Source organism: Triturus cristatus, chromosome 3_1, assembly GCF_964204655.1.
Source record: "Triturus cristatus chromosome 3_1, aTriCri1.1, whole genome shotgun sequence".
In the NCBI taxonomy this organism is placed as follows: Eukaryota; Metazoa; Chordata; class Amphibia; order Caudata; family Salamandridae; genus Triturus; species Triturus cristatus.
The window spans coordinates 255,133,928-255,147,101 of NC_140583.1; positions in this window are offsets into that span (position 1 = coordinate 255,133,928).

A 13,174-nucleotide genomic window follows, 5' to 3' on the forward strand; every position below is an offset into this window, starting at 1 on the left:
GGGAAGGAGGAGGCGCGAAGGAACCAGCAAGCCAGGAGACAGGAAGAGTGTTCTGTACCGCGAGCATACCCGGCGGGCTAGAGAAGGGAGAAGACGCCCCGGGTCCCGACGCCACGGCCCTGGAGAGGGGTCGTGGTCTCAGGCGAGTAACCCTCAGGGGATCGTTCCAGTGGGGGTGGTGGGGAGGTTTGGGGAGGTAGGGCACAGGGGTGTGTTGAGTTACGTTTTTCGGCACCCACCCTACCCGTATTACACATTTCCTTTGGTGACGGTAGCACAAAACGCTAGACAAAACAAGGTCAGGAATTGACCCCACCATATTTGTTTCTATTTCCGTCCATTCCCACCGGTTACAAGAGCCAAAGAAAGAGGAGAGACAAGACTCAGAAGACCCTACGCCCCAGACCCGGAGGAGAGGATTTTTGTTGTTGTTGTGGCTAACCCCTGAATGAACCTTTTGTAGTTTCTTATGAGATTCCTGGACCGCATCTTCCTTACAAATATAGTAATAAAGACCAAGTACTTCACTTTATTACATTTATGCAATCCTTCATATCCCTGAGACCGCCCACACGGTCACACACCCCTAATCAGCCAGGCTAGCTTGAATTTAGTGGTAAAGTGAGCAAGGGACCCACATCTGGGTATACTCTGCCAACTCAGGGCGAACAAAGCAAACACAAGGAGATGATGAACGGAGCGCTGACACCTTTTAGATACTCACCCCCAATCACATATCTGGGTTGAATCCATCATCATTCTTTAGCTCACTTTGCCACTCTAGTTCAGACCCAGCTATTTGCAAATCAGTTTTGACCCTGTGCCTCATGGGAACAGTCCAGCCCGAACTGCCAAGCCAGATCTTCCCTTAACCAGAAACATGCATCCTGGGACCGGTTTCGAGGTAACACCTCCCATCAGCCAGGCTAGCTTGTATCCAGTGGCAAAGTGAACAAGGGACCCACATCTGAGCATACCCTGCCAAGTTCGGACAAACAAAGCAAACACAAGGAGATGATGGACGGACCGCTGAAACTTTTAAGACATCCAGCCCCAGTCACAGATCTGGGATGAATCCATCATCGTTCTTATCTCACTTCACCCCTCCAGTTCAAGGAGCGACCCTTGACCTTGTTAGGTAGGTCGCTCCTACCCTCCGCACAGCACCGCCTGTGCGTCCTGTCCCTGCCCCAGCTGCCGCTGCTTAGGTAAGTTCTGTGCCCCCGTGATCTGTGTCCCGTTTTTCTTCTGTGCCCCATGATCTGTGCCCTGTGATCTGTGCCCCGTGATCTGTGTCCCGTTTTTCTTCTGTGCACCGTGATCTGTGCCCCCGTGATCTATGCCCCGTGATCTGTGTCCCGTTTTTCTTCGGTGCCCCGTGATCTGTGTTCCATGATCTGTGCCCCCGTGATCTGTATCCCGTTTTTCTTCTGTGCCCCATGATCTGTGTCCCGTGATCTGTGTCCCGTGATCTGTGCCCCCGTGATCTGTGTCCTGTTTTTTCTTCTATGCCCCCGTGATTCTGTGCCCTTGCCCCCATGCGGTCCACCGCTCCGGTTCCCGCCGCTGCATCTCCTGCGGCCTGCCCCCTGACTGTCCATTCGCTGCCCCTACCTCCTCCCTCCCAGCTGCTCCTCCCTCCCTCCTCCCCATATATGGCGGCCGCTGCACCGCCTGTGCTTCCGGTCCCTACCCCAGCTTCCGCTGCTTAGGTAAGTTCTGTGCCCCCGTGATCTGTGTCCAGTTTTCATTCTGTGCCCCGTGATCTGTGCCCCGTGATCTGTGTCCCGTTTTTCTTCTGTGCCCCGTGATCTGTGCCCCCGTGATCTGTGCCCCATGATCTGTGTCCCGTTTTTCTTCTGTGCCCCGCGATCTGTGCCCCGTGATCTGTGTCCCGTTTTTCTTCTGTGCCCCGTGAAATGTGTCCCGGTTTTCTTCTGTACCCGTGATCTGTGCCCCCGTGATCTGTGCCCCGTGATCTGTGCCCCGTGATCTGTGTCCCGTTTTTGTTCTGTTCCCCGTGATCTGTGCCCCCGTGATCTGTGTCCCGTTTTTTCTTCTATGCCCCCATGATTCTGTGCCCTTGCCCCCGTGCTGTCCACCGCTCCCGTTCCCGCCGCTGCATCACGTGCATCCCCGCCCCCTTGAGTGTCCATTCGCTGCCCCTACCTCCCGCCTCCCAGCTGCTCCTCCCTCCGTCCTCCCCATATATGACGGCCACTGCGCGGTGAGGTAAGTGACCCTTGACCTCGTTAGGTAGGTCACTCCCCCTCCGCACAGCACCACCTGTGCGTCCTGTCCCTGCCCCAGCTGCCGCTGCTTAGGTAAGTTTTGTGCCCCCGTGATCTGTGTCCCGTTTTTCTTCTGTGCCCCATGATCTGTGCCCCGTGATCTGTGTCCCGTTTTGCTTCTGTGCCCCCGTGATCTGTGCCCCCGTGATCTGTGCCCTGTGATCTGTGTCCTGTTTTTCTTCTGTGCCCCGTAATCTGTGCCCCGTGATCTGTGTCCTGTTTTTCTTCTGTGCCCCATGATCTGTGCACCCTGATCTGTGTCCCCGAGGTCTGTGCCCCCGTGATCTGTGCCCCCGTGATCTGTGTTCCGTTATTTCTTCTATAACCCCGTGATTCTGTGCCCTTGCCCCGTGCCGTCCACCACTCCCGTTCCCACTGCTGCATCCCCTGCGGCCCCGCCCCCTGACTGTCCATTCGCTGCCCCTACCTCCCGCCTCCCAGCTGCTCCTTCCTCCCTCCTCCCCATATATGGCGGCCGCTGCGCAGCCACACAGCGGACGCGCGCAGGCAAGCCCGTCTGTGCCCGTCTGTGCCTGGACCGCGCCCAGTGCTAGAACCCCTAGCCCCCGCGAACGCCATAATGCCCGCCTCTGCTACGACTCCAGCACCCTCCACGCACTAAATGCCAGACGATCACGCACCTGCTGCCTGGCAACCCCGAAGCGCAGCCAAGGACCCATCTCCTGCCGGAACTGCAGCTTCACCAGCATCCGGCCCGCCAACCCACCTACCAAAGAACCCAACCACCTCCGATGCATCTTTCTCAACACCCGCTCCGCACGCAAACACACCGTGCAACTCTGGGACCTACTGGACTCCAACACCCCAGACGTCGCCTTCCTGACGGAGACCTGGCTGAACCCCTCCTCGGCACCCGACATCTCCATAGCCATCCCGGAAGACAATAAAATCACCCGCAGGAACTGCACCAATGGAGTAGGCGGAGGAATCGCCATCGTCCACAGGAACTCTCTCAAAGTCACAACCAACACCGACGACACCCTCAGCACCGCCAAACACCTACCCTTCCAGATCCACACCGATCCCAACACCACCCTCAGAGGAACCCTCATCTACAGACTCCCCGGACCACGAGCACAGTTCAGCGACTCCATCACCGACTTCGTCAGCACACAAGCCCTTACCTCCACGGACTACATCCTCCTCGGGGACCTGAACTTCCACCTCGAGAACAACAACGACACCAACTCCTCCACCCTGATCGACAACCTCGCCAACCTCGGGCTCAGACAACTCGTCACTACACCCACCCACTCTGCCGGCCACACGCTTGACCCCATCTTCTCCGCAAGCTCCCAAGTCTCCTTCAACCACACCACCGAACTCCACTGGACCGATCACCGCTGCATCCACTTCACATTCCGGAAACCCACCACGCACCACCGCACCCAACAGATGCCGCGCCGCTGCTGGAGCAAAGTCACCGAAGATCAGCTTTCCACCTCCTTCGCCCGGAACCCACCCACAGATCCGACCGACCCCGACACCACTGCTCGCAACCTCAAACAGTGGATCAATGACTGCGCTAACACCCTCGACCGCCTCAAGAAGCCCTCCAACACCCACACTAGCAAGAAAGCCAGCTGGTTCACCGAAGACCTCCAGGCCTCCAAGCAAACCTGCCGAAAACTCGAAAAAACCTGGATCCGTGAACGAACACCGGAAAGCTACACCGCCCACAAGAACGCCGCCCGCAGACACCACCACCTCATCAGATCCGCCAAAAGGACCTCCTTCAAGGACCGCCTAGACAACAACGCACACAACAGCAAAGAATTCTTCAACATCGTGAAGGAACTCTCCAACCACAGCTCCAACACCAACGACATCCCACCCTCACAAGACCTGTGCGACTCAATGGCCACCTTCTTCCATCGCAAGATCGCAGACTTCCATGACAGCTTCAACACCGTCACCACCCCGGCAACCACTGAGACCCCCGCTCCGACGACCACCACCCACACCAACCGCCTGATCTCCTGGACCAACATCAACGAAGAAGACACCATCAAGATCATGAACCCCGTCCACTCTGGATCCCCGGAAGACCCCCGCCCACACCACATCTTCAACAAAGCCAGCAGCACCATCGCACCCCATCTCTGGAAAACCATCAACATCTCGTTCGAGACAGCGACCTTCCCGGAGGGCTGGAAGCACGCACAGATCAACGCTTTACTCAAGAAACCCAAGGCGGACCCCAAAGCCCTCAAGAACATCCGACCCATCTCCCGTCTCCCGTTCCCGGTGAAGATCATCGAAAAGGCCGTCAACAAACAACTGACCAGCTTCCTCGAGGAGAACAGCATCCTGGACCCGTCCCAGTCCGGGTTCTGCAGCAACCACAGCACCGAAACTGCCCTCATCATCGCCACCGATAACATCAGGTCCCCGCTAGACAACGGAGAAACCGCGGCCCTCATCCTCCTGGACCTGTCAGCCGCCTTCGACACGGTCTGCCACCGCACACTACAAACACGCCTCCACGACGCCGGAATCCAAGGGAAAGCCCTGGACTGGACCTCCTCCTTCCTCTCCGGCAGAACACAGAGCGTCCGCCTTCCCCCCTTCCGCTCCGAAGCCACCGAGATCATCTGCAGCGTACCCCAAGGCTCATCCCTCAGTCCAACGTTGTTCAACGTCTACATGGCACCACTCGCCCACATCGCACAATGGCACCACCTCAACATCATCTCCTACGACAACCAGCTGATCCTCTCCCTCACCAAGGACCCCCACACCGCCAAAACCAACCTCCACGAAGGAATGAAGGCCGTCGCCGATTGGATGAGGAACAGCCGACTGAAGCTGAACTCGGACAAGATGGAGGTCCTCATCCTCGGATCCACCCCCTCGGCCTGGGACAACTCCTAGTGGCCGACTGCACTAGGAACACCCCCAACATCCACCGACCATGCACGCAACCTGGGGGTCATCCTCGACTCTACCCTCTCCATGATGAAGCAGGTCAACACCGTCTCCTCCTCCTGCTTCAACATCCTCCGCATGCTTCGCAGGATCTTCAAGTGGCTCCCCACCGAAACAAGAAGGACGGTCACCCAGGCCCTCGCTAGCAGTAGACTGGACTACGGAACCACACACTACGCAGGAGCCCCAACCAAACTCCTGAATCGGCTCCAACGCATTCCAGAACGCCTCCACACGCCTGATAATCGACATCCCTCACCAGCAGCCACATCACACCCCACCTGAGAGACCTACACTGGCTCCCTGTCAACAAGAGGATAACCTTCAAACTCCTCACCCACGCATACAAGGCACTCTACAACACCAGACCAACGTACCTCAACTGCCGACTCAGCCTCTACACCCCCACCCGCCAGCTCCGCTCCTCAGACCGCGCCCTCGCCACCGTCCCCCGCATCTGAAGAGCGGCCGGCGGGGGCAGATCAGTCTCCCACCTCGCCGCCAAGACATGGAACACCCTCCCCATCTGCCTGCGGCAGACCGAAGACCTTCTGACCTTCAGAAGACTTCTCAAGACCTGGCTCTTCGAACAGTAGCAGCTTCCTCCCTCCCTAGCGCCTTGAGACCCTCGCGGGTATGTAGTGCGCTTTACAAATACCATAATTGATTGATTGATTGATTGAAGAAAATGATGAACGGAGAGCTTAAACTTCTTAGACACTCACCCCCAGTTACAGATCTGGGTTGAATCCATCATCATTCTTTAGCTTAATTCGCCTCCCCAGTTTAGACCCAGCCATATGCAAATCAATATTGACCCTGTTCCTTAGGGCAACAGTCCAGCCCGAACTGCCAAGCCAGGTCTTCCCTGGACCAGAAACAAGCATCTTGGGACTGGTTTCAGGGTAACACTGCTCATCAGTCAAGCTAGCTTGAATCCAGTGGCAAAGTGAGTAAGGGACCCACGTCTGGGCATACCCTGCCAACTCGGGGCAAACAAAGCAAACCCAAGGAGATGATGGATGGAGCGCTGAAAGTTTTTAGACACTCAACCCCAGTCACAGATCTGGGTTGAATCCTTCATCATTCTTTAGCTCACTTCTCCACCCCAGTTCAGAACCAGCCATATACAAATCAGTCTTGGCCCTGTTCAATATAGGAACAGTCCAGCCCGAACTGCCAAGGCAGGTCTTCCCTGGACCAGAAACAAGCATCCTGGAACCGGTTTCAGGTAACACCCCTCATCAGCGAGGCTAGCTTCAATCTAGTGGCAAGTTACCCCAAAACAGGTCCCAAGATGCTTGTTTCCTTTCCAGGTAAGACCTGGCTTGGCTGTTCGGGCTGGACTGTTCCCATAAGGAACAGGGTCAAGACTGATTGCATATGGCTGGGTCTGAACTGGGTTGCTGAAGTGAGCTAAAGAACGATGATAGATTCAACCCAGATCTGTGACTGGGGGTGAGTGTCTGAAAAGTTTGAGCGCTCCATCCATCATCTACTTTTGTTTGCTTTACCTGCATTACAGGGCAGGTTCCCCTGAAATGACGTGTACAATTTGGCATGAGCATTCTTCAACTACCTCTGGTAACCGTATATTTCTTCTGCATGGCTTTGTGGTGTATCTCGCAAAGACATAGAGAGAAATCCTAAGCTGTATTCTGCAAACTACCCATTTCCACACTGGCTTAATACATCTCAATTTGGAGTTCTGTTCTTCAGATATATACGTTTGCCCCTACTCTCCTTGGGAAAGACATTCACACGCACAGAAAGCTTACAATATTTGCAACCTCTACAAACGCTAGGCCACACTATTATCAATAAAGAGAAGGTTGAAAATGGCAATAAAATATACTAAAAGCTCAAAGCAGATTTGCTTGGATAGTGCCAGGTGATGCTAGCCTTGGTGACTACCCGCCTACTCTGCTTTTGTTGCTCCCCAGTGACCCAGCTCCAGATGTTTACCAATGGCTGCAACCACAATGCCACTTCTGAATTTTGTTTCCTAGTCCCGTCTTCAGGTTGCCTTCTTTTGCCCTACCATTTTCTATTTTCCTTTCTGCCCCTTGTGTCCACTACGTGGGAGATCAGCTCCAGTGATCTTCCTAAGAGCAAGACATCATGTTATTGAATCATTGCATAATAAATAAGAAACAAAATAAAGGAAAATCTCTATATCATTTGCAAATGTGCTACACTATTGTTAGTTGCAGTAACAGTAGTGAAAGGGACATTCCTTATTGGATGAGCCGATATTTATTTGCTGAAAGTTTTGGTATACATAGCTGATTTTTATTATGTATCAGAGTACATTTTGCAAATCACCAATAATCCAAAGCCATATTGAACACCACATAAAAACTCATATGGATTAATTGGTTATTGAAATCAGAAGGTCCTTTATAACTAGGCCTGCAACACAGAAGCAGTAAAAATAGTTCCCAAGGATTTCATTGTGCAGGAAAGTCAGATTGTCGTAATTTGATAACATGCATTGGTATACACACAGCCTGAATTAGTAAAATAGACACAATGTTGTATGGTTTAAATAAGCACATAGAGTTGTATAATTGAAGAACACAAGGCACATTGTAATTATAGCAGAGCTGGGTACAATTTCCTCTGCACCTATAATCATGTTATATTGATTATAAGACTTAAGGATGAAATTCAAAATTAACTGATTGGGGCATGTTGTGCTACGGTGCTAATATTCTTGAGGCTGGATCATTGGAATTATCTTACAACCATGCTCCATGTCCTCGTTTCTTAAACCAAAACAATGCCAAAAAAAAGCTATGAGTCTGTTTTTATAATATGTTGAGGGTCTGGGATGGCTGAAAGCATATCATGTGTGTGAGCGAAACTGTACCCCAAAACCATGCCACCTCAAAATTTACCATGAACAGTGTTCCCACATTTAACTAGATTTTGAGACGGTGTTAAACCTCAGTTTTAGGAGACAATGTGTCCTCGTGTTAAGGCGCCTCCCGAAACTTCCAATTCAAAAGAAATACAATTCATTAAATGAATTTAGTGAAGATTAATTTGGGCCACTCAATAACTAAAGGCATCATTACGAATCTGCCGGTTTGACCGCCACCAACAGGCAGTCAGTGGCAGTCCCACCCTCAGACAGCCCTTCAGTCCGACCGCCACATTACAATGCAGACGGTCGGACCCTTGACTGTCGGGGGCAGACCGCCGCTTCCGACAGGATCTACTGATACCAACAGGGCGGCGGTTGGACTCGTGATCCGCCATGATTCCAATGGCCTTTCCGACTGCCCGTTCATGGCAGTCCAAACCGCCATGAAAAGGTAGCCAGAAAGAGACTTTGTGTGCCCCAAGCAGGGCCCCGGCCCCCATGGGTCACTGTAATGTGGCCCCGGGAGCACATGTAGTGCCCCCACGCACATTCATGCACTGGTTGCCTGGCACCATGGGGTGCCTGGAATACGGTCCATGAATATATACACATTTCTCAATAACACTGTGGCTTGTGCTGCAAATCTTTTCCAGGGCCGCAGCACAAGCCGCAGCATTATTGAGCACTTTTCCGCACGTTGTAATCGGGTGGTGGGACTGCCGACGTCTTGTCGGGCAGTCCCTTGCACCCAGCGATGGCCGCCTTTATCTCGTCCGACCACCATCATAATGAGCCCCTAAATTCAAGATCAAAGAAGGGTTTGATTAAAATATTCGTAAGTAAAGCGGTACACTGTCCCTGAAGGCTCTTAAATGCAGAGTTATACAGAGTATGTAAAAATCTGAGATTATTCTATGTCCCAAACGGGCAGCAAAATCAATTGAACAATAGACAAGATACCTAGCAGCAGCTAAGTCTCCAGGCAAATCTTCTGGCTCACCCCTAAAATAAAGATTTTTTTATACACTATCCTTGCATATTATATCAACATTTAAGAAGATTCATTGTGGTGTGAGCAAATGTGTAATTCCTTCTGCAAATCAGGGCACATGAAAAATATGTCCTATTGCCTTAACACCTAAACACTAATCCCCTACATGACTAATTGTTCAGCTCTCTCTATTCTAATGTCATCCAGAGATGGTCGAACAGAATATGATACAGTAACAATAAAGTGCTATGTGAGTGAATGAATAGGTCTCTGTGAACCAACGGAAGAATAATGAAACATGTTACAAGTTACAGATGAACTGGGGAAGGCTTATCAGGAGCAAAAACAGTAATAACAGTGGAACGTAATGAAATACATTACAGGCTGCCTGTGCTCTGCAGAGCTCGTGGGGGAAGGATGTGCGATGCTTATGGTGGAGGGAGCCGGGAACACTAAATGAGTGACAGAAATGTCTTCCATCTTAATAAAGATGGTCTTTTACATATAAATGTGGCTTAGTTAAAAATCACTGTGAAACACACTTCTACTCATCATATAAAATTAGTTTCAAAACCAGTCATATATAAGTCTTTACATCTGATTTTGTGTACTTAAATATCTACTTCACATGTCAACGTTACACAAAAATACAAACTCATAAAAATCTCCAAAAACATGCACCACAATTTAATATTCCCACATGGATATGATACACTTAGACAGGCTCAAAAGTCCTTTGTGTGGCATCCTACCATCTGGACAGAGGTTTAGAGACTTGTGATGTGCTCCATGAGCAACATTAGGCCACTTGAGGATGAATAGTTAGGTTTGCTCTGGTTAATGTTATCACACTTTGTATGACTATGGACAAAAATTAGGAAATGGTGAAATCCTTGTCAAATATGTTTACAAATAATATCCTGCAGTTCTAATTATGAGGTTGTTGCTGATTTCAATAACACCATAATCTATGTACATTTTATATGGTATACAACATCATTTTGGATATCTAGTGGTAGGTACAAAATGTACTCTGATAGACAATACAATTAATTTAGGTACATACGATATTTCATTGACAAATTATGGATTAGTGTCACTAGGGACTAAATAAAAGCATGACACATTTATAGACCTTCTAATGGGTTTACCGCCATTCTATTTTATCTTTATGCAACAGGAAAAAACGTCCTGCACCGCACAGCACTGATGCTGTTAGCTAGCCCCGATAAAGGCCACACGCACAGGTTCCCCCAGAAGCTTAAATAAAGATTCTCATTTGCTAAAGTACTGCATGGGCAATCGTGAGATGCAACGCGAATCAGAGCGCCAATTTACATACCAGTTTAAGGGGACACGTGCACAACGCTAAATTTCTTTCCATCATGATCATTGAAAACTTTAATAAATGGTGGCCAAGGTTCATTGGCACATTGATATGTAGACCATGAGGACACATAATTGATTGTGTCAACTTTACTATTGTGTGATTGTCTATTCCTTAATCACAGAGAAGCTAAACATCAGTCTCTCTTGCTCAGTCACATCCAACTGAAATTTGCAGTGTGTGATTTACTTGATGCTGCAGCATTGACGACCCTCTCCGTATGATGAAGAATATGCACCCCCAATTACCTGACTCATTCATGTATCGTTCTTTGACTGTGAGTTGATTAAAGGATGCACAGTGAGGTACATTGGTGATAGTGTTATTTGTATATGTAGAGCAATACATCAAGTATATTGCTTGCACGCACTAAATAAAACATAACAAAGGACTGCTTTGTAAATGGAACTAACAGTTCAATATTTTGCACTTTAATTCACTCAACGTTTTTGCTGTGTTCTTGCACTTTAAGATTATTTATACAACTACCAAGGGAGTAACCAGAAAATGAAAATGTCTGCTACTTTGAAACAAATTTCTTTTACACCAAATGAGCACATTTAGGAAGTCCAACACTTCCTAGAATAGTTGCCATTACTTCAATGCTGAATGTTTTATTGTTTTCAGCCAAGCTGGCCATAAGAATGTAATTCATTATACAACACCATTTTTCATACGAGTTCCCACAATTAAAATACTACAATGCAATCACTAATCATTTAAAACCTTGTGTTTGCTTTAAAATCGTCATTATTCAAGTGCAAAGAGTTTATACCCTGTTTCTCACGTTGAGCAAGTCAAAATTAGCTAGTAAGTATCTGTTGCTCTTTCCTTGATACAATGTAAAGCAGTAGGTTTTAGAGATAAGCTTCCTTAACACTGAGCCAATTGTTTTATCAATGCACATGCTTTCAACAATAGTACCTTGCCATTACTCTTACATCCACCCACCTATTCACTCATTCTCCCACCCTTACATCCATTGTTTCACCCTTCCATCCTTCCATTATTCCAAACCTGTATTGACATTCCATTATTCTTGTATTTTAAATTAACATTTCTGAAGTGTCATCGTGGTATTCGAATCATCCATCCATCCATTCATCCATCCATCATTCTATTCACACATAGATCCGGCCATCCGTTCACTGTCCCATCCATTCCTCATTTGACCCTTCATCCATGCACCCACATTTTGTTCCATCCTTTCACCAACTGATCCATTCATTCTTCGTTCCACCCATCCTTTGATCCCTCCAACCATCTAGACTTGCACCCTTCCTTCCCTTGTTACTTTCACCCTACACTCCTTCCTTTCATTTTTCCTTTTACCTTTCATTCCTTTCACCTTTCTCTACTTTGCCCCTTCCTTCCTTCTCTCTGTCTTCCATGAAAAACACATGTTGCCCCTTAGAGCTGGTTTGTCTATATTCCAATATAAATCTGAAATGTAAAAAAAACATACAGCGATGTGGAGCGTTTACCAGTGATGTTTTTTCAAACAAAAAGCCTTTCAGTTGTGCATACTGTTAGATCTGGCATTTCTTGGCCTGGTTACCCCTGAATTTTTGCCTCTACCTCCTCTATTTTTGATGCTGTGGTGGATTTCGCTTTGCTGGCTTAGATGCTTTGGGCACTTTGCCACTGCTGATCAGTGTCAAAGGGCAAGTGCTCCCTGTATAAAGTGTTATGGTAATTGGTTGTCCATAATTGGTATGCTTGTCTTACTAGTACAGTCCCTAGTAAAGTGCACTATGTGTGCCAGGGGTGGTAATGCAAATGCTACCAGTGGGCCTGCAGCAATAATTGTGCCACTCACACAAGTAGCCCTAAAATGATATCTCAGGCCTGCCACTGCAGTGCCTGCGCGCAGTTTGTTAACTGCCTTGTTTTCCTGACAAGTGCACCCACTTGCCAGGCCTTACCCTTCCCTTTTTATGCACATCAGACACCCCTATAGTAGGCCCAAGGTACCCCCCAAGGCAGGGTGCAGTGTTTGTGAAAGGTAGGACATGTACTGAGGTGTGTACCATGTCCTGACGGTGAAATACTGCCAAATGCGTTTTTCACTGTTGCAAGGCCATCTTGCCCATAGGACCCAATGGGGAATGCTGTGTCTTATGTTTCCGGTATCAGACCACAGGAGGTAGCCCATAAACCACAGTGAGACTGGGGCGGTACATTATATCAAACAACAATGTCTCAATGTGGGATTCATTGGGAGGACAAGTTATGTCAAAGTAAACCGTACAATAGAGAATTTATTAGAGGAATAAATCCACATAGGGAAGACATAGGGAGACGGAGGAAGTAGAGAAATATATTTCAGAATGTTCAACACATGATGGACATATTACGTCATATGTGCATATCATATGGACGTGAAGCACTGCGTGACAATTAATGGCAATGTAACCAACAAAATACTGTGCACAAGTGCTCGTGAAAATTGTGACGCGCAAGTGACACATGAAGTGGTATGTTCAGCGGTGAAAAAGACGCAACAGAAAGAACAATGGTACATTCAATCTGGCGGAGTTAGGGCATTCACACAATTAATGTTGGAATTTTTAAGGAACAGTAGAGCAAATGCCCATGGTCAAAAGGGCGCCAAAAGTAACGCTGTTGAAGTCGACGGCGTTTCGGCCTGTAACAATCTAGGCCATCATCGGGACTGGTTACACATA